Below are 26,923 nucleotides of genomic sequence, written 5' to 3' on the forward strand. Positions count from 1 at the left end.
GTGCAATAAATGGTGGACAGGATTAGTGAGAGGAGGATCAGCCGTGTGTGTGTGTGTGTGTGTGTGTGTGTGTGTGTGTGTGTGTGTGTGTGTGTGTGTGTGTGTGTGTGTGTGTGTGTGTGTGTGTGTGTGTGTGTGTGTGTGTGTGTGTGTGTGTGTGAGAGAGAGAGAGAGAGAGAGAGAGAGAGAGAGAGAGAGAGAGAGAGAGAGAGAGAGAGAGAGAGAGAGAGAGAGAGAGAGAGAGAGAGAGAGAGAATTATACGTCAATTACCTGCCACAACACTCCTTACTCGCTATCCCGGAAAGGGTTGAGCCACAAACGAACAATAAACTGTGTCTCTTACCATACCACAAGTCACCGGTAAGGAGAATCATACTTAATGTTGCTATAAACAGGCTGGACAACAAAGCTAGCATTCAGAAACGCTTTGCTCTCTCACCACTACAGTTTTCAAGAACAGGATTGACACGCCGGATTCTCCAGTGTTTCTAGTATCAGTAGTGCAGGAATATTGTTAATCTATTACTAGAATCATAAAGAGAGCTCTAAAGATATTTGCAGCTTTAATCCCTTCAGCACTATAACATGTTTTTTCCTTCATTCTCGTTAGTATTTGCTGATTCATACATCTTCAGAAACTTACGCGGGGTTTAAGATAATGTCTGTGGCCATTAATCTTCCTACCTCCATAGACCCTTCCTAATGTCAATAAAATCGTCTAATCACACCCAAAACTAATGTTAAAAATATGTTCCAGTACTGAAGGTGTTAAGTACAGCTTGAAAGTAGAAGACGTGATGCGTAGAAATGTTTCTACATAGGATGCAACAAACGAAAGACAAAAATAAACTCGTTATCTTCCATCAGGTAATCAAAAAGCACTTACATATCCCCCTTCCACAAACTCATAGAAGACCACTCGCACCTCGCCACCAATTGATGAAAAAGTACCACACATATTAGAGTTCTTATGATTTTCCTTTCAATCTACACTCTCTCAATGAACACCTCTACAGATGGGCTTGAATTCTTCTTATATGAGGGAGGTTTCAAGACATTTGTCCCTGAACTTAAGCTAATTCTTTACTACTCTTTAAGGGAACCAGCATTTCAAGTGGGCCTTTTTTTTTTTTTTAATATTCTCTTGCCCTTGGATAGTTTCCTTGCATAAAGAAAGGCGTGGGCAAAGGTAAGTAAGAGGCAAGTAGAGTAAGGGACGAGAGAAGTGTTAATTTTCTTTCTCTTTTCTTTCTTTTCGTCTCTGGTCGATACTCCAGCATGGAAAGGTAGAAGGGAGAGAGAGAGAGGTTGTAGGGCCATGTTTCTCTTTTACTATCGTCCTATCAACACCTTGAAGCAGAGAGGGAGAGTAGCGAGAGAACAGGGTGGTAGGGAGAGGAAAGGAGGAAAGACGAGGAGAGATGGGAGGAAGAAGTACTATCTCACTCAGTCATCAGTCAGTTTCCCTTAAAGGAGAAAACGGGAAGGAGGGAGTAATAGCAGGAGGAGGAATACATAAGAGGCGATGAGAGGGAGAAAGACTCGCTAGGGGGAACCAGAAGGAAGATTTGCTGACACTGAAGAAGAAAAAGAAGGAAACAGATGAGGGAAAATGAGAGGAAGGAAAAAAGAAAATGTGGAAATTGAGGATAGAAGGCTGGAAGGACAATGGAAAAAGACGATGAATGGGGCAAGGAAGATAGAAAAAAGAAAAGGCAAAAAGGCAAAGAATAAAATGGAATGAACGCATGGGATAAAAGAGTGACAGGATAAAACATTTGAAAAGTAAGAGAGAAAAAAAAACCAGGGAGGAAATTTAGTAAGGCGTAAGAAACAAAAGAATAAGAAGAAAGAGGAAATGTGAAGAGAAAAAAGAACAAAATGAATGAAGAAACGAAGGAATAAACGAAAAAAGGGAGGCGGAATAACGCATTGATAAAATAAAGATAGGAGAAAAAGAAAGAGAGGGAAAAGAAATGGAGAAATGATGGATAGGGGTGAATGAAGAGAGGAGATAAAAAGTAATAATGCAATCAAGGAATGAAGGAACAAAGAAATAAAAAAATGAAGGAAAGAAGGAGAAAATGAAATAGTGATGTAAGAAAGAAGACTAGTAATGATAATGCAGATCAGGAAGGAAGGAAGGAAGGAAGAAGGAAGGAAGGAAGAAAAGAAGGAAGGAAAGAATTAAATGATGTATAAAAGAGCAGTAATGGCACGAAATAAGTAAGACAGGAGAGAAAGAAAGAAAGAAAGAAGGAAGGAAGGAAGGAAGGAGGGAAGGAGGAAGGGAAGGAAGAAACGAGGGAAGATATAAATAAATAAATTAATGAATGAAGGAAAAGAAAGAGAAATAACATAACAAACCAAGAAGAAAGGAATGAAGGAAAAAAGGAAGGAAGGAACAGACGAGGGAATGAATGAATTAATTTATGAATGAAGAAAAAAAGAAATAGCATGATAAACCAAGAAAGAAGGAAGGAAGGAAGGAAGGAAGGAACAAACGAGGGAATGAATGAATTAATTAATGAATGAAGGAAAAAAAGCAGAGATGATGTGACAAACCAAGAAGAAAGGAAGGAAGAAAGGAATGAATGAAGGAAGGAAGGAAGGAAATAAAGAAAGAAAGAAGGAAGGAAATAAAGAAAGAAAGAAGGAAGGAAATAAATAAAGAAAGAAGGAAGGAAGGAAGGAAGGAGAGAAATGAAAGACGGAACAAGCGAGGAAATGAATGAAGGAAAATAAAACAAATAACAACAAACCAAGAAGGAAGGAAGGAAGGAAGGAAGGAAGGAAGGAGGGAACAAGCAAGTGAATGAATAAATAAATTAAGGAATGAAGGGAAAAAAAGCAGAAATGATGTGACAAACCAAGAAGGAAGAAGAAGGAAGGAAGGAAGGAAGGAAAGAAAGAAAGAGAGAAAGAAAGAAAGAAAGAAAAAGAAAGAAATGAAAGACGGAACAAGCGAGGAAATGAATGAAGGAAAATAAAACAGAAATAACATAACAAACCAAGAAGGAAGGAAGGAAGGAAGGAAGGAAGTAGTGATATGGGTGAGCAGGTGTAACAAGCGAGAGTCATCTGTCTTCAAGTGACGGACCAATATAGCCAAGCCTTACGAGAGCCCCTGTCCACTAACCGCCCAGCACCAACCTAGCCTAACCTCACCCAGCCTCGCCCAGCCACAACCCAGACCAAAATACACACGTTTTGGGCATAAGAGAAGAGCGGGGCCGAAGTACGCATGCTAAACTGAACAAGAAGGGAGAAAAGAGGACAGAGGAGAGTGATTCAGTGATAGAGGATAATTTTTTATTTTTATTTTATGTAAAAGGGAGAACTGCCTGGAGTAAAAAAAAAAAACATATTAGAAAAAAAAAAAGGCCCACTAGAATTGCAGTCTCCATACAAGATTAGAAAGAATTAGTCAGACAACAGTGGTGGTGGTGGTTGGGGTGATGATGATGGTGATGATGATGATGATGATGAGTAATAGTAAGAGTAAAAACAATAAAACTAAAAATAGTAATAATAGTAAAAAGCAATAAGCAGTGAGCACTTTCCCTGAATTGGATCATTTTCATCTTACAAGATATATATAGTATTCTTTTTCTTCTTCTTCTTCTTCTTCTTCTTCTTCTTCTTCTTCTTCTTCTTCTTCTTCTTCTTCTCCTCCTCCTCTTCCTCCTTCTCTTCTTCTTTCTCCTTGTCCATTTCTTTATTTCTCTATATCATCTTCGTTTTCCTTCCCTTCCACTTCCATTTTTTTTTATTTCTCTTCTTCTTCTTCCTCCTCCTCGTCCTCCTCCTCCTTGTCTTTTTATTTATTTTTCTATCTCTTCTTCGTACTCCTTCTCTTACACTTCTATCTTTTCTATTTCTTCGTCTTTTCCTTCTCCTCCTCCTCCTCCTCCTCCTCCTCCTCCTTAGTATTAGTTACCAAACAGCCTTGCAAGGATCGAAGGGTTTGTTGCTGTTTGGCTTTCCTTTATATTCCTTTGTGTTCTCTCTTTCTCCGTCCTCCTCCTCCTTCTCCTCCTCTTCTGGGCCGTGGGACAACACTTTCTTGACAGGCTTTCAGGGTTTCCGTAACAAAATACCACTTGGTTACCTGCTGTGCTCACCTCGCCTTCCTCCCCTCCATTCCTCCCTCCTCCTTCCTTTTCCCCTCTTCTTTTCCTTCTTTTTTCCCCTTCCTTCACACTGCACCGTGGATCTTTCTTCTTTCTCTTCTATTTTTCTTTCTTTGTCTTTTTTGTTCTTTAGTATTTTTTTCCTTTTCTTCTTCTTCCCCCTCCATTCCTCTCTTCTTCCTTTTTTTTCTCTCTTCCTTCGTATTGCACCATGGGTCTTTCTTCTTTTCTTCTATTTTCTATTTTTATTTTTTTTCCTTTAGTACTTTTTTCCTTTTCTTCTTCTTCCCCCTTCATTCCTCATTTCATCATTTTTCCCTCTTCTTTTCTCTTTTTTCCTCTTCCTTCACATTGCACCGTGGATCTTTCGTCTTTCTCTTCTCCTTTTCTTTCTTTATTTTCTCTTTCCTTTAGTATTTTTTTCCTTTTCTTCTTCTTTCCTCTCCATTCCTCCCTCCCTCTTCTATTTCTCTATTCTTTTTCTTCTTCCCTTACATTACATCTTCAAATTTTCTCTCCTATTCTTTTTCTCTACCTTTTTTTCTTTAATTCTTTTCCTCTTCTTTCGTTTTATCTTCCGTTTTTCTTATTTCCTTATCATCTTTTCAATTAATTTCCTTTTTTTCTGAGTGTAATCGTGCTATTCTCTTTTTATTTTCCTATCCATTCCTTTTCTTTCACATTTTCCTCTTCCTTCCTTTCTTCTTTCCTTCTTTTCTCTTCCTTCTTCCCTCACTCAGGTCACACCTTAAAACTTTTCCTGTAATTCCCTTTTTATCTTCGTCTCCAATTCCTAACTCCTTATTACTTTTCTCATCTCTTATTTCCTCCTTCACACTATCTTCCTTTTTCTTTTCCTATTTTTCCTATCTTTATTTCTCATACCTTGAACGTTTTTCTCGTATTCGCCATTCCCTTTCCTATCTTTCCTTTCCTTTTTTATGAAATTTACCAAAACTCTCCCTTTTTGCCATAATTTTCATGCCTACTTTTATTTTTTGATGCTTTCACCTCTATTCGATGCATCTTTCTTCATTTGCTTCCCTCTTCAAAATAATGTTCTTTCCTCTTAATATCTCTCATCTTCTTATTCTCAATCGTGCTTTATCATCTATTTTTTCTGTCTTTTACTTTCTATAACTGTAGATGTTTTTTTTCTCTCTTTTCTATCAAATTGCACTCCATATCTATATTTGCTCTCATTTAATCCTTTCCCTGCTACTTGACACAATTTTCCTTAATCACTAACCTCTCTGAGACACATTTTCTTATCCTACAATCACTTCCTAACACTGCACTGATTAGAAATTGCAAAATACATTCCATTTTTTACATCCCTTTCTTGTATATAATTGAACAGATACCAAATATCACTCCTCGTGCAAGTGGAAAGACCTAACAGGTACACACATGCAGTATTGCCAGACACACACCCAAACACACCACTACGACCACCACCACCACCATCACACGGCCACTGCATCACCATTTAGCTTCATCCTCACTCCGTCAGGGTGTGGGAGGGTGCAGCGGCGTCCCGACCACGCGGCTTGTGTAATCCAGACAAATGAGGAGGCTAAGGGGTCAGTAGGAGGAGGAGGAAGGGGAGGAGAGGGTGGAGTGGGAGGTGACGGTCTTCCAGCACCTCTACCACACACCTCACACTGATTTACGGCGCGGCAGAACGACCAGCGCCGGAGTGAGAGGCGGCGAGGAGGACGTGAGGTTAGGGTGAGCAAGGGAGAATGGCAGGTAAGGTGGAGGAATGCTGGACTGGCTGCAAGCGACGACGACGAGGGTGAAGACGCTGGTGAGAGAAAGATGACGGCGAGGGAGAAGTAGAAGGAAATTGGAAGACAGGTATTAAAGAGCGAGTGAGGGAGTGGAAGATAAGAGAAGATAAGATACAAGGACTAAGCAAACAGTAAATGACGATTAAAAAGACTTGTGAAAAGGAAAATGATGAGGGAGAAGAAATACAAAAGGAGATGAGACACATGTATAGGGAAGGAGGGAGTGGAAGAGGAAAAGGGAAGATAATGGATACAAAACTAGAAAAAAAAAGATTATGAAGATGATACCAGTGAGAAGAGAATGGGAGGGAGATGAGAGATAAATAATGGAAGATATGGGATGGAAGAACTAGGAAAACGGTAGACAAGAGAAGAGAGGAGGAAGGAAGCTAAAAGAAAAAAAATGGTGAGAATTAGACGAGAATGCAAGGAAGGGAGTAGAAGAAGAAAAAGAATAGGAAGAAAGTGGCAAGAAACAGAAAGGGGATAGGAAGAAACAGGCGAAGAAACGGGAAAATGAATAAGAGAGGGATGAGGAAATTGATGCAAGAGAAGGACAATGAGGAACAATAATAGTAAGGAAGATATGATCAAGAAATAAGAAAGAAGCGGAGAAAAGAAAGCATAAAGAAGAAAGCAGGTGATGATGACAAGGAAGACAATGAGAGAAGCGAGAAGACATGCAAGGGACGCGAGAATCTGGTAAGCGGACGACGGAGGGGTGGGGGGGAAGGAGAGCCAAAGGAGATTAGCAGAATATTAGGAAGGCAACAGAGAACGAATGGAAGGGAGAGGCAGACGGAGAGGGAGGGAGAGGCAGGTGAGTGGATGAGAATGGGAGTTAGGGAAGGAGGAGAGGTGAGTTAAGTGAGATGGAGACGAGAGAGAGAAGAGAGGGTCATGGGAAGCAACGAGGCAGACAATAGCGAAGGAGGGAGAAGATGAATGCTGAGGACAATGGAAAAACAGGAACAGGGAAACGGTGAAATAATCGCGTACAGACAAACATGGAAGATAAATTTATAGACAGATAGGGAAGGAGACAATAACAAGTGCTAATTAATTATACATGGACAACGGAACATTAATACATTTTCTTGAGCAATTGAACGCATTAGGAGAAATTCAATTGTCTTAAGACGAGTAGAGCGCCGTGGTACAGTGGAACCATGCGTGCTTTGGGGTCCGAGGGTCTCCAAGCGCACGGGTTCGAATCCTGTCCACGGTCCGAGTGTAGGTTGGGCTTCCTCACTTTGGGCAACGGTTTCCTAGCGGGTGGGCTTTAAAATAGGAGGTACACAAAAGAGTATCCCCTTTAGTCTATAAATTCTCGTGAAAAGCCCACATGGTCTAGATATATAAAAAAAAAAAAAAGAGGCGAAAAATAAGAAAAGAAAACAAGACAAATAAACCACACACAAAACCATTTAAAACCTTCAGTACTGGGACGTATTTTTACCTTGAGTTTTGTGTATAATTAAACCATTAAATTTACACTAAGAAGGGTCTATGAATGTTAGAAGATTAATAGCCAGAATCTTCACTATCTTAATTCCCTACGTAAGTTTCTGAAGCTGTATAAGATCATCAAATAAAAAGTAAAATAAGGATAAAAACTTGTCATGGTACTAAGAGTTTAAAAGAACACAAACAAAAACGAAGAAAACTATCAAAAGAAAGCAGAGTAAATAGAAATTCAGATACCACATAATGAAGAATTGAAATGAAAGGTTCAGCATGAGATAGAGCACTTATAAATAGTAAAAAAAAAGAAAAATACAAGTAAAATGAGTTCAAGAATGTATAAAAATAATAAATTAATAATCAGAATAAATCACTAATATATTTAGATGAAAGTAAAAGAAAAAAAGAAATAATAAAAGAAATAGAAGGTAGAAAAAGAGTGAAAATACAAGCAAGACAGAAAGGAATAAGAAAAGAAGGAAAAAATAAAGTATTGACGGATGTATCAGCGAGAACAAAAAAACACACACACACACACACACACACACACACACACACACACACACACACACACACACACACACACACACACACACACACACACACACACAAAGCAAGAAAGACCAGACAATATTAAGAAAAAAAGTAAAAGCATAGAAAAAAAATGGGAAAAAAAGTATAGATGGATATACCAGGGATGGACAAAACCACACATACACACACACACACACACACACACACACACACACACACACACACACACACACACACACACACACACACACACACACACACACACACACACACACACACACAGACAGAACGAGAGGAAGACCAGACAGATTATGCCTCAGAATTATGAATAGTACCACCTGAGATAATGAATGGTCTATAAACCCTCAGTAAAAGTAGCGAGCAGGCCATTTATCATTACTAATCCCACCAGATAAGGGGAAGGAAAGACAGTCATGCACGGAGGGAAGGACATGAGACAGGGCCAGCGAGGGGGCGGTGAGGAGGTACAAGAGACTGTGACACCTGATGCAGTACAGGTAAGGCGCTCCCTCCTTCTTCCCTTCCTCTCGCCAGGTGATTAATTGTGCAGCTTTGCCTCACCTGGGAAGCGAAACACTCCGCCTTGGGTTTAGCGTTACTGCACTGCGCATCGTGGTGTTCCTTTGTTTTGGTTTGGTCTAGTTTGTATCACGTTTTGTCTTCTCTTTCTTCTGTTTGTTGTTTGTTGTTGTTGTTGTTGTTGTTGTTGTTGTTGTTACTCTTCTTTTTTCTTTTTTTCTTCTCTTATTGCTTCCATTGTTGTTGTTGTTGTTGTTGTTGTTGTTGTTACTTACTTTTTTTTTTTTTTCTTATTGCTTCCATTGTTGTTGTTGTTGTTGTTGTTGTTGTTGTTGTTTTGTTGTTGTTGTTGTTGTTGTTGTTGTTGTTGTTGCTGTTGTTGTTGTTGTTGTTACTCTTTTTTTTTCTTTTTCTTCTCTTATTGCTTCCATTGTTGTTGTTGTTGTTGTTGTTGTTGTTGTTGTTGTTGTTGTTTTTGTTGTTGTTGTTGTTGTTGTTGTTGCTGTTGTTGTTGTTGTTGTTGCTGTTGTTGTTGTTACTCTTCTTTTTTCTTTTTTTCTTCTCTTATTGCTTCCATTGTTGTTGTTGTTGTTGTTGTTGTTGTTGTTGTTCTGTTGTTGTTGTTTTGTTGTTTTGTTGCTGTTGTTGTTGTTGTTGTTGTTGTTGTTACTCTTTTTTTTTTTTCTTTTTTTTCTTTTCTTATTGTTTGATTTTTTATAATTCTCTTTATTCTCTGGTTTTCGTCTTTTTTCTTTATTTCTTTCGTTGTTGTTGTTTTTTCTTACTCTTCCTCTTTCTTCCTGTTTTTCTTCTTTTCTTTTCTTATTGTTTTATTTTTTCCTTCTCTTTATTTTGCTTTTTTTTTGTCTTTCTTATTTCTTTCTTCCGTTGTTATTGTTCTTTTATTCTCACTCTTCCTCTTTCTTCCTGTTTTTCTTCTTCTTTTCTTCTTTTTTTCTCCTATCGTCTTATTTCTTCTTTCTCTTTCTTTTCTGGTTTTCATTTTTTTTTCTTCTGTTGGTTTTTGTTGTTACTCTTCCTTTTTCATCTTGTTTTTCTTCTTTTCTTTTCTTATTCTTCTCTTTTCTTCTCTTATTGTCTTATTTCTTCCTTCTCTTTCTCTGGTTTTTTATTATTTTTTCTTTCTTTTCTTGTGATGTTGTTTTTGTTGTTACTCTCCCTCCTTGTTTTTCTTCTTTTCTTTCGTTTTCTTCTCTTATTGTTTCATTCCTTCCTTCTCTTCATTCTCTGTTTCCGTCTTTTTTTCTTTCTTCCTTTGTTGTTTCTTGTATTCTTTCCTCTTCTTTTTCTTCGTTTTCTTCTTTCTTCTTCTCTCATTGCTTTATTCCTTCCTTCTATTAATCTCAGGTTTTCATCTTTACTTTCTTTTCTTTCTTCCAATGTTGTTCCTTATTCTCTTTCTTCTTGTTTTTCTTCTTTTTTTTCCTTCTTTTCTTCTCTTCCTACTTTGTATCTGCCCTTCTTTCCGCTCCTCCTCAACCCTTTCCTTCTCATTTATCCGCGTTCTTCTCCTCCTCCCTCGTCTCTCGCTATCATTAATCCTCATCACCATTACTCTTATCATCACAGGCACACTGCTCAACACCACACACCAGACACACAAGGATAGGAAACAAACCTTTACGATATACACACACATTCACACATTCTCCCTTACAGATTCTAGCGGAAACTCTACACACGTACATTACAGAACAGTATCTTTCGTGGGCAGTGTTCAGTAGTGTTTGGGGCAAGTCATTCCCACCTAAACGAGGTAATGATTAATCCCTTCAGTACCATGCTTAATGTTTGGTGATTTTATACAGCTTCAAGATCTTATGTGGGGTTGAAATAGTGATGACTTTGGCCATTAATCTTCTGACCTTCATATACCCTTTCTAATGTCAATAAAATCGTTTAATCGTACCCCAAACTCAAGGTAAAACGCATCTCAATACCGAAGGAGTTAAGGATAGACTCGTGACTATAAGAATGTCCTGCTAATCGCCACCAGCTGAGGACAAGAGGAGAAATAAAGAGAAAAACGTACAAGGTAAGTCTAAAGAAGGAAATTTAAAGAGGTATGCATGTACAGTACTATTGGGTAAACTCTCAAGTGGTAAAAGATATGCACGAAAAAAAAGACTACTTAACTATATTGACAGCAAGTAAAAGTGTTAATCTGACATACACACGCACGCTCAGCTTTGCATTTTCATCTAGGTTAGTGTTTTGTCAATAGCACATGTGGGTAGGATGGAAGAGAGTGACCCAGTGAAGGTAAGCGTGGAGGAGCGAGGTGCTGGAGGAGTCTGGTGGTGGAGGAGCGAGGTGGAGGGGAGAACTAGGGAAAGACAAAGGTTTAGGTGGGAAGGTGACATAAAGGGCTTGGCGGAGAAAGATGCACAACACACAAGTTATTGGAGACAACACAGATAACGGTCCACACCATCAGTAGTGAATATAATGGTAGTAACAAAAAAATAATGATAATGATAATAATAATAATAATAATAATAATAATAATAATAATAATGATAATAATAATAATAATAATAATAATAATAATAATAATAATAATAATAATAATAATAATAATAATAATAATAATAATAATAATAATAATAATAAGAAGAAAGAAGAAGAAAGAAGAAGAAGAAGAAATAATAGAAGAAGAAGAAGAAGAAGAAGAAGAAGAAGAAGAAGAAGAAGAAGAAGAAGAAGAAGAAGAAGAAGAAGAAGAAGAAAGAAGAAGAAGAAGAAGAAGAAGAAGAAGAAGAAGAAGAAGAAGAAGAAGAAGAAGAAGAAGAAGAAGAAGAAGAAGAAGAAGAAGAAGAAGAAGAAGAAGAAAAGACCAACGCGACCACGAACACGAATAATGATGATGACAATAACACCACTACCACCACCACCACCACCACCACCACCACCACCACCACCACAACAACAACAACAACAACAACAACAACACTCCTGGAGCTACCAACTAAAACTACCTTAACCCCTTCAGTACCAGGACACGTCTTCATATTCATTCTGCTTACCATCTGGCGATCTTATACAGCTTCAGAAACTCATGTGGGGATTAAAATAGTGAAGAGTCTGGCCATTAATCCTCCGACCTCCATAGACCCTTCCTAATATAAGTAAAATCGTCTAATCATATCCAAAACTCATGGTAAAAATGCGTCCCAACACTGAAGAGAGTAAGGCCCATGTTCTTAGACACTTCAACGCTGCACTTTCACTATTTCCAGAGTTCTAGTTGAAGTGACACTGGTTTTTAAGGAGGTTTCTGTAATTCCAGCGACATGTTAAGCACCTTTGCTACTTTCAGAGCTGTAGTTGAAGTGACACGGGTTTTTAAGGAGGTTTCTGTATCTAGTGACATGTTAACGACTTTTCAGCGTTATCAACAAGACAAATACTCTTTAGAACTCGGCTAATCGTCTCTGTGGTCTTTGAAAATGGTCGTGGTGAAAGAAGAAAGCGTTTCTGATTATGGAGCAATACTGAAAGGAGGCAAGAAAACCGTATAAGTTAGCCCATCCCGCGGGAGACAGCAGCAGGTAACGCCCGTCCAAAGGTTACGTCATCTAATAGGTCATCTGAAGGACGCGCCATCCACCCCCCTCCTTAATCCTTTACTTCGCGGCCCACTGTTGACACGAGGCGGGTAAGCTGACGTGAATCATTGACTACACTGTCTTATTCTTGTTCTCTCTCTTTCCTTCTCCTTTTTCTTCTTCTTCTTCTTCTTCTTCTTCTTCTTCTTCTTCTTCTTCTTGTTCTGCTTCTTCGTCGTCTCCTTCGTCTGCTTCTTAATGTTATTGTTGTTGTTGTTGGTATTGTTTTTTTTATTAACATTGTTGTTATTATTATTATTGTTATTATTATTGTTATTATTATTAGCACTTTTATTATCATTATTAATATCATTATTATCACTATCATTATTATTATCACTATTACAAGTATCATCATCACTATTGTTATTATCATTATTATTATTATTATTACTATTATTATTATTATTATTATCATTATTATTATTATCATTATTATTATCATTATTATTATTATCATTATTATCATCATCATCATTATCTCATCACCATCATAATCATCACCACCACCATCATCATCATCATCATCATCATCATCATCATCATCATAATCATCAATCATCATCACCTCTTCCTCCTCTTCCCGTCCTGGTAAGTGGCGAGGCGTGGCGGGGCCAGCACGTGTTCAGCGCGGTAGCATCACCTGGGCCTCGTGAGGGGAGGCCACTCGCCCTATTATTTATTGCGACCACGAGCAGACCGTCACACTTCTGACATTACATGCCCCACGCCCTTGTTGGAGACTGTGCTGCGCCCCCGTACCGCTCCCCGACACTGAGTGACAGTGACGCCGGGCCGGGGAGCGGAAGGGAAGGGAGCGAGGGGAGGGAGGCAGGGCCCGTGAGGAGGGTGGTAGTGATGCATTATTGAGGTGAGTGAGGTGAAGCAGGGCGAGGCGACTGTCTGGCCCCGAGACTCTCTCGCTCCTTTCTGGTCTTCCCTGAAAGCAACGTCTAGAGAAGCAGTGTACATACAAATACGTTAGTGAGTTGTGAAAAGGAGGCTATCTCTGACCATTTCTCAAATTTGATGGCCCTACATGTGCAGAAACTGCCACCTGTAGAGGGCCTTTGTTCTATACCTCTTGTTGGCTCAGGTCAGTGGCGCCACGTAAATCAAAACAGAAGTTACGTGTTTAGACCAAGAGTTATGAAGATTCAGTTTTGCTATGCCAAAGTAACTTTTTCAAGAATACATCGCCATACGTTCACAGCGTCTACATTTCCAGTACAGAAGAAGGCCTCCCTCAATCCTCTCCATTCATCTTTATCGGCTGTTTGTCTGTTAGGGCCCAACAATGACAATGTCTCTTGCCTCACTGTGTCTTTCACGTCCAACATGCAAAACAATCGGTATGTTAATGTTCAAGTACTCATTTACTCTCTCCAGGATGAAACGAGTGAAGAGCGATTGATGCACAGTAGCAAGGGTTCTAAAAATACACAGGATACGCACAGCAGCGGCAATGGTTCCGGTGGTTCCCTTGGTGTCCACACTCCGTCAGGCGGGAGATCAGCCACGCACTCCAGGCGAGGCGTGGCGGCGAGGCGGGCAGGATGACAGAGGAGAACAAGGCAAGCTGAGTGAAAACAAGCCAAGATATAACAAGAAAGTGCATGAGCATCAACTCAAGACTCTATAATTCTGAGAGTCCTTTCGTACAGTATTCACCAGCTTTATAATTATCTTTTATACATATGTATATCTAGTTTTGGCTGCGGTACAAGCTTACGTCTTACCTTCATGACACGTATGAAAATAAACGAATCAATAGAGCACCATGCACGCTCCCATGCACGCTCGCTTCCTTTGACTTTTTCCTCCACAGCGATGGTGAACATTTTTGCTGCAGCTCTTCCGTAAAGTTTGGATGGTCGGCCCCCGCCCGTGGCAGCGCAGGCAGATTTTTTAGAGTGACTCTTTGCTCAGGCTCATGCCGCCTCCCAAAGCTCTCCAAAGCGAATGCCGTCAAAGACAGGCTTGATGGGAAGCATGTGGGTGTTCTTGAACCCTCGGCAATAGCTTGAAAAATGGCCAGTATCCCGCAGGACTCGAACTCGCCTCCACCCTATCACCACGTCTGAGCGCTGACCGCCACACAGGCCGGCGCCATGGGGATTCATCCGCTTCAGGGAGTCACAAGGCCGAGTCACGAAGATGAGTCAGCATTGGTGAGGTGGTACAGGATCAGGACTGGACCATTAAACAAATTTCTTAATTCTTTTCTAGAAAATCAGTTGTGAAAATAGTGTTTTGTTTAACAATGCCTCTTTTCATGACATTTAAACTCCTAGGAATCGCCGCCTTTTGAATCAGTAGCCATCCAGACGATTCAATTTTCAGAAATGATGAAACATACTCATGACTAACAAGAAAAAAAGTCCATATCATGAATTCAATCCACTTTTCAAACATGATACACACACACACACACACACACACACACACACACACACACACACACACACACACACACACACACACACACACACACACACACACACACACACACACACACACACACACACACACACACACACACACACACACACACACCTGAAAAATCATCTCTACACAATACGAATAACATTGTCACTAATGTGCTTTCGTTTCATCTACCACAAGTTTCTATAAATCATTCAACACAAATCTAACTGTTGTTTCCATGCAGGTAAAATGCGAGTATTAATCCACTATATCAACAGCAGAAAAAGAAAGGAGCTGTGTAGTAGTAGTAGGAGTAGGAGGAGGAGGAAGAGGAAGAGGAGGAAGAGGAGGAGGAGGAGGAGGAGGAGGAGGAGGAGGAGGAGGAGGAGGAGGAGGAGGGCAGGAGGAGGAGGAAGAAGAAGAGCAGGAGAAGGAAGAGGAGGAGAAAGACTAGAACAACGACAAGTAAAAGCGAAAGAAAGAATTAAACCAGAAATACGAATGAAAGAACCTCAATCAAGAATCGTTCGAGCGGTGAGTGAAAAGATAAAGGCTGGTAGTACATTTCTCAGACAATCGGGACTAGGCTGGATTACAGGGAGTGATGAGGACCTTTAAGAGGGACAACATAATGGTGCCCCAAGAATCACCAATGCCATTTCTACCAGATAATTGTAAGGAGCTCTTCTAAGATTCACTACCAAAGTAAGGCGTAGTAGTAGCTCCTCTATTCAGTATCATATAATGGGTTTAGATTTCCTTCATTGTTCTCTTTATTATCCAAAGCTGTATGTTTTATTTTTCTTTATATTTAAAGTTCTTGTATTTGTAATCATATATGTTGTAGGATTTCCTTCTTTTCACTTAGTTTTCCAAGGATATGCTTTATTTTTTTCATATTCTTAGTGAAAAAGTCAAATATTGTTCTTGTATTTGTAGTTATATATGTTGTAAAATTCCCTTATATTCTTTTTTTTTTTATTATGTCCTTGGTAAATAATCAAATACAGTTCTTGTACTTGCAGTTATATATGTTGTAGAATTCCCTCATCTTCACTTTGTTTTCCAAGTGTAAGTTTTATTTTCTTTATATTCTCGGTGAAAAAATTAAAGTTTTCGTATTTGCAAGTATATAAGTTGGTGAATTCCTCGATGTTGACTTTACTTTCCCAGTTGTTTATATTTATTTTTCTTTGTATTCTTGGTCTTCTGTCACTTCATTCAAACAAGAGGTGTAACAGTCCACGTATTGGCAATCAAGAGTTCCTTCACATGTTTACTATATTTTTCCAGGATGTGTTAAGTCTTATTTCTCTTTATATCCTTCCCCTTCAGGTCCTCACTGACTGACTAACATAACAGTATTTAAATTAGCGTCCTCTAGAATTCTACCGTATTTCCTTTACACACACACACACACACACACACACACACACACACACACACACACACACACACACACATTGAGAAAAGGATAAAATAAAGAAACCAATCACACAACGGAATGAAAATAGCCCAACAGACACTGACACTCAAAGCGAGCAAAAGTTTGTAAATCAGAACTTCTATTATTCACAGCTACCTTTCCGATTGGTCACGGGAGACACTAATTCGCGGTTAGGGGTACGAGGATCTTTCTCCCCACCCCACCGCAGGCACACACGACCTCCGCGCACAGAGACAACTATCCGGGGTTTCAAGACAGTTTCTTCTTTTGATGAACTAGAAATCTTGCCAAACTATCACCAAAACTATAAAAATGCTCTTAAAAACACGAGTATCTTCAACTGGAACCTTTGGAAAGTAGTAAAACCTTGAGCTCTCACTACGACAATTTTCTAAGGCCACAGATACAACTATTCGGGTTTTTAAGACAGTTTCTCCTTTTAATAAACTAGAAATCTTACCAATCTAACACCAGAACCATAAAAATGCTCTTAAAAACACGAATATCTTCAACTGGAGTCTTTGGAGAACAGTGATAGTGAGAGAGCAAAGTGTTTCAGAATACGAGCCCAGTTCTCTCCACCGCACCTCAAATTTTATATCCTCATGACGCCAGACACAGTAAGAAAAAAGAGAGAGACATGCTTAGCTAAAATTAAACGGTTTACTCTCTCTCTCTCTCTCTCTCTCTCTCTCTCTCTCTCTCTCTCTCTCTCTCTCTCTCTCTCTCTCGTAGGTGATGAAAAGACGAAGATAAAATGCAATAAAACACAGAGAAGGAGGAAGATGAAGAGGAGAAGGGAAAATGACAAATAGAGGAGGAGGAGGAGGAAAAATAAAAAAAGAAGGAAGAGAAGAAGGAGGAGGAGGAAAATTAACTAAAGGGAAAGGAAGAGGGGAGGAGGAAAATAACAAAAGGAAAAGAAGAAGAAAGAGGAGAAGGAAAATAACAAAAAGAGAAGGAAGAGGAGGAGGAAAAATAAAAGGAGAAGGAAGAGGAGGAGGAGGAGGAAAAATAACAAACGGAGAAGGAAGAGGAGGAGGAGGAAAATAACAAAATTAGAAGGAAGAGAAGGAGGAGGAGGAAAAAAAAGGAAGAGAAGAAGGAGGAAGAGGAAAATTAACTAAAGGAAAAGGAGAAGGAGGAGCAGGAAAAACAACAAAAGGAGAAGGAAGAGGAGGAAAAATAGCAAAAGGAGAAGGAAGAGGAGGAGGAGGAGGAGGAGGAGGAGAAAAAAAGACATATGAAAGAAAGTCAATTTTTCCTCACCAATTCACAATTTCATAGATTTTTCCCTATTCCTTATCAAACTATCCTGCAGCTCTTGCTTGTAACATCCTTCACCTCAACCCAAAATCCTTCACGTCAGATTCTACTTTCTCTACCTTCCTTCTCTTCCACAGCCTCTAAATATATTCCCCCGTTTTCTCCCTTTTTTTTTTTTTTACCTTCACTATTTTCCACCTTTTTCCTTTGCATCACTTATCACCTGCCTCGCTTCCTCCTCTAAATACTCTCCCTTCTCTACACCATCTCTCCTTCTCTAATTCCTAACCGATAACGCTATTTCTCTTATTTGCCTCTACCTTCTTTAAAATATTGTAACTTATCCATCTCTTTTTCCTCTTTTAGCATTTTCTCCACCTCTATCTGTGTGTTCAGTTCAATTTGGCATATCTTTGATTATTTTGTAACCACTCTGAGGCATTTTTATCTTGTTCCAAAGCCACCTTCAACACCTACACTGGCCAGAAATTGCTACATCTATTCATTTTAATCACTCTCTCATTCTTGCGGATGATTATAAAAGTTTCATATCGCTAAGAAAGGATTGGCAATAAATAAGATGAGAGAGAAAAAGAGAAAATAAAAAAGAATGACAAGAGTATGAATGAGAAAAATAAAAAGAAGAAGAAGAAGAAGAAGAAGAAGAAGAAGAAGAAGAAGAAGAAGAAGAAGAAGAAAAAGAAGGAAAAGAAGACGAATAATAATATCAATAATAATAATAATAGAAAAAAAAAAACAATAATAATGATAATAATAATAATAATAATAATAATAATAATAATAATAATAATAATAATAATAATAAAAATAAAATAAAATAATAAGATGAAGAAGAAGAAGAAGAAAAGAAGAACAAGAAAAAAAAAGGAAGAGCAAGGACAAAAACAAGAACACAGGAACAAAAACAAGAACAAGAACAAGAAGAAAAAAAAAAAAGAAAACGAAACGAAAAAGGAGAAATAAAACAGAAACAGAAACAGAACAACAACAACAACAACAACAAGCAAAAGAAGAAGAAGAAGAAGGAAATGAAAGCAGAAGAAACAGAAACAGAGGAACAAAGATGGTGAATAAGAAGAAGGTAAAGGAGAACAGTTTTACCCATTAGATAGGCTGACACTTGGCCCGGCTGGTGACTCAACGATGAAGGCAAAACTGTCATGTCTTCCTCACTCATTTATCAAGAGGTTACTGGGCAGGAAGAATGGACACGTAGACGAGGAGGAAGAGGAAGAGGAAGAGGAGGAGGAGGAGGAAGGAAGGAGAGGGAAAAACAGCAAGAAAATGACCTTTTGATTAATAGTCTTTCCGGATGCATTAATTTGAGTCCTCTGATCGCCAGGACTGTTAATGGTTCACTGGTTACAAATGGCGAAATGTTGATGTTTGTTTATGATACGAGAAAGAGTAGTGGTAGTAGTAGTAGTAGTGGTAGTGGTAGTAGTAGTAGTGGTGGTAGTGGTAGTAGCAGTAGTAGTAGTAGTTATAGTAGTAGCAGTGGCAGTAGTATGAGCAGTAATAGTAGATGGTAGCAGTAGTAGTAGTAGTCTATCTCTCTCTCTCTCTCTCTCTCTCTCTCTCTCTCTCTCTCTCTCTCTCTCTCTCTCTCTCTCTCTCTCTCTCTCTCTCTCTCTCTCTCTCTCTCTCTCTCTCTCTCTCTCTGTCTCTAACTCACTCTCTCTTTGTCTCTCTCTCTCTCTCTCTAGCTCTGTCTATCTATCTATCTATCTCTCTCTCTCTCTCTCTCTCTCTCTCTCTCTCTCTCTCTCTCTCTCTCTCTCTCTCTCTCTCTCTCTCTCTCTCTCTCTCTCTCTCTCTCTCTCTCTCTCTCTCTCTCTCTCTCTCTCTGTGTGTGTGTGTGTGTGTGTGTGCTGGCTTGGGTTATCCTGTTGAGTAATTTAGGCATCGCCACTCGCAGGGAATGACTGCACTCACAAAGCACTGGCAAGGCAATGAATACTGATTGTGTTGTGCATTCCATCAATTATTCATGATTTTCTATTGCCTCTAAATATTATTCACTTTGAGGGAGGAGAAGAAAATCGACTAAATCTCTCTCTCTCTCTCTCTCTCTCTCTCTCTCTCTCTCTCTCTCTCTCTCTCTCTCTCTCTCTCTCTCTCTCTCTCTCTCTCTCTCTCTCTCGCAGTATATATTTTTCCTTTTTCCTATTCTCTCTCTCTCTCTCTCTCTCTCTCTCTCTCTCTCTCTCTCTCTCTCTCTCTCTCTCTCTCTCTCTCTCTCTCTCTCTCTCTCTCTCTCTCTTCTCCTCACTTCCACCCTTCTCTTCCTTCCTATCTCACACACCCTACCTCCCCCTAATCCCTTAATCCCTTTACTTACTCTTTTACCTTCTTCTCCTCCTCTTTCCTGCAATGTTTAAATGCTACACTCAAGTTTCCCACGCCCACATCTCTTCCCCCATTCTCTCATCCATCCTCTGTGACAGACTTACTTTGACAGATTCCCTTCCTCTCTCTCTCTCTCTCTCTCTCTCTCTCTCTCTCTCTCTCTCTCTCTCTCTCTCTCTCTCTCTTCAATTAGCAGCTCTTCTTTCCTTGTTCCCTTTCCTTCTCTTCCATCATTCACACTCCCTCTGCTTTGCTTAATCCCTTCCTGTCTCGTGCTTCTCTCTCTCTCTCTCTCTCTCTCTCTCTCTCTCTCTCTCTCTCTCTCTCTCTCTCTCTCTCTCTCTCTCTCGTCTACTTTTCAATGCATTTTATTTTTTTCTCAGTCTTCTGTTTGAATCTTTTCTTTTTTTATTTTCTATATTCAAAATTTCCCGTCCTTGTCATAATGTTCCTTCTTCATTTTCCTGCTTTTCTTTTCACTATTTTGTTTTCTTTCTAGCGAGCAGTTGATTATTTTTTTTCAGTTTTTTCCTTCACATTTTTCATCATTCAATTTTTTTCCTTCTTTCCTTTATTATTTTCTCTTTTCTTTTCTTTTTTTTTATTCCTGCATCCTCTTCTTTTGATAAATCGACTTTTTTTTCATTATTTCACTCTTTTTCATTCTTATCACGTTTCCTTGTCTCTATCTTCTTTTTCTTCATTGTTCCTATTCTTCATTCTTCTTTCCATCTTCTCTATGTTAAAAACTGGTGATTTTTCTGAATTTTTAGCTTATTTTATTACGTCTCACATTTTTTTTTTCCAGTCAACCTTTGTTTTTATAAAGCCAATAAGGTTCACGCTCTTTTCTTGTCACAAATCAATCTTTTCCAAAATCTCCACTTTTATCACCACATTTTACATTGTATCCTTGTCTCCTTAAGTTCTTATACACCCCCTTTTCCTTGCTCCTCCTCCTTCTCCTCCTTCTCTTCCTCCTTCTTCTCCTTCTCGTCCTCCTCGTCCTCTTCCTTCTCTTCCTCCTCCTTCACTTCCTCCTACTCCTCCTCATTCTCTTCCTTCTCCTCCTCCTCCTCCTTCACTTCATCCTTCTCCTCCTTCTCGTCCTCTTCCTTCTTCTCTTCCTCCTTCTGTTCATCCTTCTCCTTCTCGTCCTCCTTCTCCTCCTCCTCCTTCACTTCATCCTTCTCCTCCTTCTCGTCCTCTTCCTTCTCCTCCTCCAATCCCGGAGCTGTAGTTTCCCTCCAAGACTGAATATACTTCCCTTTCGTCTCAAGAATTACATGTATTATTCAAGTCCAATCATGTGGCTTCGCGTCGGCTCTCCGGGATTGGGTAAAATCTGAGTGGACAAAAACATAGGCCACTATTGAAATTTCATTAGCCGGACTACGTACTCTGGCTGGCCGGTGGTGAATTATTGTAAAAGGTTCCTATTGGTATTACAGGGAGGAGGGCAAGAGTACTGGGTGGCGGGGTAACGAGACGATATTAATGGGGGTTAGTGAACGAGTGGTTGAGAAGTGATTAAGGTTATGAGTTAGTAATGAATGAATAGATGGTAACTGTTGAAATGACTCGCGTTCGTGAATAAGGGGAAAGTTATTTAGTGGATTTGTTCATACACGTGACTGGAATTAAAAAAAAAGAATTAGAAAGGAGGAAAAAGATTAAAAAAAATTTCAGTGACAGTTTTAATAGAATGAAAAAAAAAAAAAAATGCAGCTGATAAAAAAAATTCAATAACAAAAGTTAATAGTTTTTAGCTATAAATATGACAGTACACACACACACACACACACACACACACACACACACACACACACACACACACACACACACACACACACACACACCCTGATCTAGTTTACTATGTATCACTGTAGATAAAATGGAAAAAAATACACAATTCTAAATACACGTGACAGTCAGGCCGTGTGTGTTAAAATAATAGAAAGTACAGGACCGAAATAGTGAGAAAAAAAGAAACACACATTCTCTCTCTCTCTCTCTCTCTCTCTCTCTCTCTCTCTCTCTCTCTCTCTCTCTCTCTCTCTCTCTCTGTCTCTCCCGTTTGTATTTTCTTTTAGATTTTAAGTTTTCTACGAATTTCCTCTCTCCCGTTTGTATTTTCTTTTAGATTTTAAGTTTTCTTTACATTCGTCTCTCTCTCTCTCTCTCTCTCTCTCTCTCTCTCTCTCTCTCTCTCTCTCTCTCTCTCTCTCTCTCTCTCTCTCTGTTCTGGTCTGGTTTACTTTTTTTACATTCCTGCTTTATTTTCCTTTAAACCTCCATCCGTTCCCCACTTCTCTCTCTCTCTCTCTCTCTCTCTCTCTCTCTCTCCAGCCCCCTCTCTTTAACGGTGCCCCAAATCTACTCAAACGTTCGAAGCTTCGTTAACTCCGAACTTTATCAGCGCACCCAGCACCTCCTCGACTTCTTCTCCCACGTATTCCTTTCCGAGAGAACCCACACGGCGGCTGAGACTTGTGTTGCTCAGTACATTAACTACTGGCCAGCCGACTCCCGGGGCTAAATTCCTGTAAGGTTTTCCCGCGCGTGTAACTGAGCGGAAAATGTATGTGAATGTCGATGGGTGGTGTTTCTTGAGAGAGAGAGAGAGAGAGAGAGAGAGAGAGAGAGAGAGAGAGAGAGAGAGAGAGAGAGAGAGAGAGAGAGAGAGAGAGAGAGAGAGAGAGAGAGAGAGAGAGAGAGAGAGAGAGACATTTACAAAACACCGAATGAAAGGAAAAGGTGTTAATAATCGATGAATAATAAAGAAAATAGATAAATACATGTAGAGAGAGAGAGAGAGAGAGAGAGAGAGAGAGAGAGAGAGAGAGAGAGAGAGAGAGAGAGAGAGAGAGAGAGAGAGAGAGAGAGAGAGAGAGAAAGTGTACAACGATCTCCAAGGTTTAACACTCACAAAACTTGCAGGATCTAACAGGGTAAAAAATGAAAGATAGAGAAAGAGAAGAAGAATATTAGGGTCTGCAATACTACTAATGCTGAACACTCACCTAGTTGGCTTGACGGAATGTAGAAGACTCGACCCTTTCAGTACCACGTTTCCATATTCATCCTGCTTACTGTTTGGTGATTTTGTACGGCTTCAGAAACTTATGTGGGGGATTTAAATGGTGAAGGCTCTGGCCATTAATCTTCTGACCTCCATAGACCCTTCCTAATGTAAATAAAATCGTCTAATCACACCTAAAACTCACGGTAAAAATGCATTCCTGTACTGAAGAGAGTAAACAACACTATGCTAGACACACACACACACACACACACACACACACACACACACACACACACACACACACACACACACACACACACACACACACACACGATGCAATATATGTATATATATATATATATATATATATATATATATATATATATATATATATAAAAAAAAGGAAATGAACTAGAGAACTTAAGCATTATCACATTAAACACAGATACACGATGCAAGAACATTGAGAGACTGCAAAATGGGAAGAAAAAATATATATACGCGAAGAGAATAAACAGATAAATAAAGATAGTAATAATAATAATAATAATAATAATAATAATAATAATAATAATAATAATAATAATAACAACAATGAAAAGAAGAAAAGGAAGAAGAGAAGGAAAGGAGGAGGAGGAGGAGGAGGAGGAGGAGGAGGAGGAGGAGGAGGAGGAGGAGGAGGAGGAGGAGGAGGAGGAGGAGGAAGAAGAGGAGGAGGAGGCAGAAGAAGAAGGAGGAGGAGAAGAAGAAGAAGAAGAAGAAGAAGAAGAAGAAGAAGAAGAAGAAGAAGAAGAAGAAGAAGAAGAAGAAGAAGAAGAAGAAGAAGAAGAAGAAGAAGAAGAAGAAGAAGATCAAGAAGAAGAAGAAAAAGAAGAAGAAGAAGAAGGAGAAGAAGAAGAAGAAGAGAAGGAATACGAAGACAAAAAAAAAAAGAAAAAGTAAATATATAAACAGAAAAAAAAGCAATAAAAAACTTGCATTGATGGAAAAAAAAACCTGAGAAACTACCTGTAAAAAGAAACATAATCGCAAAAAGTAGAAGAGAAGAATGAAGTGTTTACTAAAAATACAACTTTTTCATCGATTCTGAGTGATTAATTACGATAAGAACTCCTTGGTCGGTGTCTTGAGGAGTGAAGAAGATTTGTCACGTGTACTCGCTATTTCACGAGGGGGTAAAATATTGTCTTGGCCTCATTGTTGTCTTGTCCAGCCTTCATTATTGTCTTGTCCAGTCTTCATTATTGTCTTGTTCAGCCTTCATTATTGTTTTGTTCACCTTTCATTATTATCTTTTCTCATTATTGTCTTGTCCAGCCTTCATATTGTCTTGACCTCATTATTGTCTTGTCCAGCCTTCAATAGTGTCTTGTCCACTTTCATAAATGTCTTGGCCAGCCTCCCTCATTACTGTCGCGTTACTGGTGTCTGTGAGCTGCGTGGTGGTGACAATTTGTTTTTAAGTTGTTTTTAAATTGAATCTCTCTCTTTCGTCCACTTCCACAGCTTTTCTGTTTTTTTATGAGGCTTGTAAGAACGCGAATCACACAAAGGTAGGCGAGTGTCTCAACAGCAAATCTCACTAAACCCACAAACTGTTAAGGCGATGATGACAGAAACACGAAGCAACAAGAAACGCTCCAAAAAAAATCAACCCCACTAAGTCTTCCCGCCAACGCCGCGGCATAACGAGCACAATATTCATGAAGACGCTCCTTAAAAAACCGCCATTATATGATTCATTTCACTCTCCTAAGCAATACATTCCCACCAAGCACCTGGCCAGCCGAGAAATGTTCCTTAGGTGCTCAACACTGCCGATATATTTCAGCAGTCGCCGTCAATATTCAATAAAGTAAATCTCTTTTAGTGTTATCGATTCCATATTCAGCGCAACCAACCGGCCGGAGCAATTTCTCTGGACCGGAACATCCGTTTATGGCCTGGCGGGCGTTGCTGCCTCCTCACTGTATAAACCACAAGCCAAACTGGAATTAATGGCATTTCATCAGGCCAATGGAGCAGCCAGGGAGATATATCGCCTCATGGAGTCACTGCCGCCCACTTGGGGTCTCGAAGCACCTACGGGGGTGAAGCTACTGACGGCTGAACCGATGTAGCACTGAGAGGGAAAAAGAAGAAAAAAAAAAAAAAAACTGGTTGGGCTAGGGACTGAGCGAGGCCTGACTGGCCGAGAGAAAAGGGACCAAAAACTGACGTGGGTCTAATGGGACGATAAAGAACCAGTGGTAGGGGACTGACAGAAGACTGCTGGAGACTAAAGCCGCGTCCAGACCACCAAGTTGTGTCCGCGAGCACAAGCGAGTAGTGTGGCCATTGATTGGCTTACCGTCTGTGGCCGCTAGAACACGGACAAAGTGACTGTTTTGATATTTGTGAGAAATCACCAGACATTGCCGGCGACAGAACGGTAACTCCCTGTGGTTGATGTCCAGGTCTGTTTGGGTCAGATGATACCGTGGGGTCAACACGTGAATTTAGCGCAGTTACGGGAACTACAAGTCGAGCTGTGATCGATGTTATGGACAGACCTTGATATTACGACATAATTGTGAAAAATCCTGTAAATTTGTAATGGCTTATAATTGGATACTTTTAAAATTCAACCTAACCCAACCTAACCAGGCCAACCTAACCTAACCTAACTTAATGTTACTGTAAAAAAAAATCCTGCACATTTGTAATGGTTTGTTATTAAATACTTCCCTGTGACAAAGGCTTACAAATTCGCATCAACAGAAGTGTTCAAAGTACAAAACAAAGTACACATAATAGTTCATGCAATGAGAATGTCAACTAATGTTAATTGGTCATCAAATAATAAAATTACTTATTCGAAAGGCCAACAACAAATCAGTTAACCTTTAAACACAACGTATGCATCTACGTCAAACAACTTAACCCCAATTACTTGAGACGAAAAACAAAACAAAACTAAGGAAAACAAGAACAACAAGAACAACAACGACGACGACGACTACGAAAAAAAAAAAAAACGACAAGGTCAATAACAAGCACAGCAAACAAAAAACCCCTTAAAAATAAAAACATTAACAATTGCAACAACAACGATAACAACAATAGCACAATCAATAGCAAAGAAAAGAATTAGTAAACGCAAATGTCAGGTGTCAGATGAAGAGGAGGAAGAAGAGGAGGAGGAGAAACGAGGGGCAGAAGTGAAGAACAGACATGTGAGGGTGGGCTAGCGGTAACTCGTCTATACTTCACGAACTCTTAATGGCACGACGTCACAAGAAAGGCTATGGACTTCACGTAGCTCGCCACCCCAATCTCTCCCTTCCTTCGGCCTGAGAAAAAGCCTTAACGAACGCATAAAAGGTCGACTTTCATCACCAGCAATAAGATCATGGTATTCTCTCTCTCTCTCTCTCTCTCTGGTCCGTAATCAGAAACGCTTTACTTTCTCACCACGACTATTTTCCAAGGCCACAGAGATGAATAGATTGGTTTTCAAGTTAATAATGTAGAAATTTTATCATTCTGTATCTATGACCATAAAAATACCTTAAAAGCTTTTGTAAATATTAATAAACCTTCTTGAAAGAGTGGAGGTGAAACACAGAAGGGTTTGAGAATACAAGGCTCCGTCTCTCTCTCTCTCTCTCTCTCTCTCTCTCTCTCTCTCTCTCTCTCTCTCTCTCTCTCTCTCTCTCTCTCTCTCTCTCTCTCAATATTTTTACTTCCATTTCACTATTCTGTTATTCTTTAGCATGTATTCTGTTTGTTTCTATTTCTATTTCCTGTGTCTCATTCTGTTGCCTTGGTAAATAATTTGGTTATTTTGTTTATTTTTCTATATATGCATTTTTAACTAACTAACCACTACTACTAACTACTTTGTCATCTCTTTCAATCAACTGCTAACTATTATATATCTATTAATGAACAACGACATCTCCTACAGCTCAGTCAAACGGTAAGAGTAATCTCCAAAGACAAGTGACAACAAATTAAGCACAAGACTTTCTTCCTTTCACTCCTACTCTGTCCAAATCTTTAGTGCAAGAGTTAACTGGTACTTTCAATCATTCACCAATATTTTGTCCAACTCATTAATGCAAGAGTTAATTGGCACTCTCAATCCTTCACCAATATTTTTTCCAACTCTCTAATGCAAAAGTTAACTGTTATTTTCAATCATTCAGCAATATTTTGTCCAACTCTCTAATGCAAGAGTTAACTGGTACTCTTAATCATTCACCAATATTTTTTTTTCAACTCTTTAATGCAAGAGTTAACTGGTATTTTC

At 39.3% G+C, this 26,923-nt stretch overlaps 1 long non-coding RNA gene across 1 annotated transcript in view; it reads right to left on the minus strand.

Annotated features, from left to right (window-relative positions):
* Nucleotides 1-26,923, minus strand: part of LOC123510433 — a 173,172-nt gene that overhangs the window by 34,106 nt on the left and 112,143 nt on the right. The window lies entirely within an intron of this gene.

Source organism: Portunus trituberculatus, chromosome 29 (genome assembly GCF_017591435.1).
Source record: "Portunus trituberculatus isolate SZX2019 chromosome 29, ASM1759143v1, whole genome shotgun sequence".
Classification (NCBI taxonomy): domain Eukaryota; kingdom Metazoa; phylum Arthropoda; class Malacostraca; order Decapoda; family Portunidae; genus Portunus; species Portunus trituberculatus.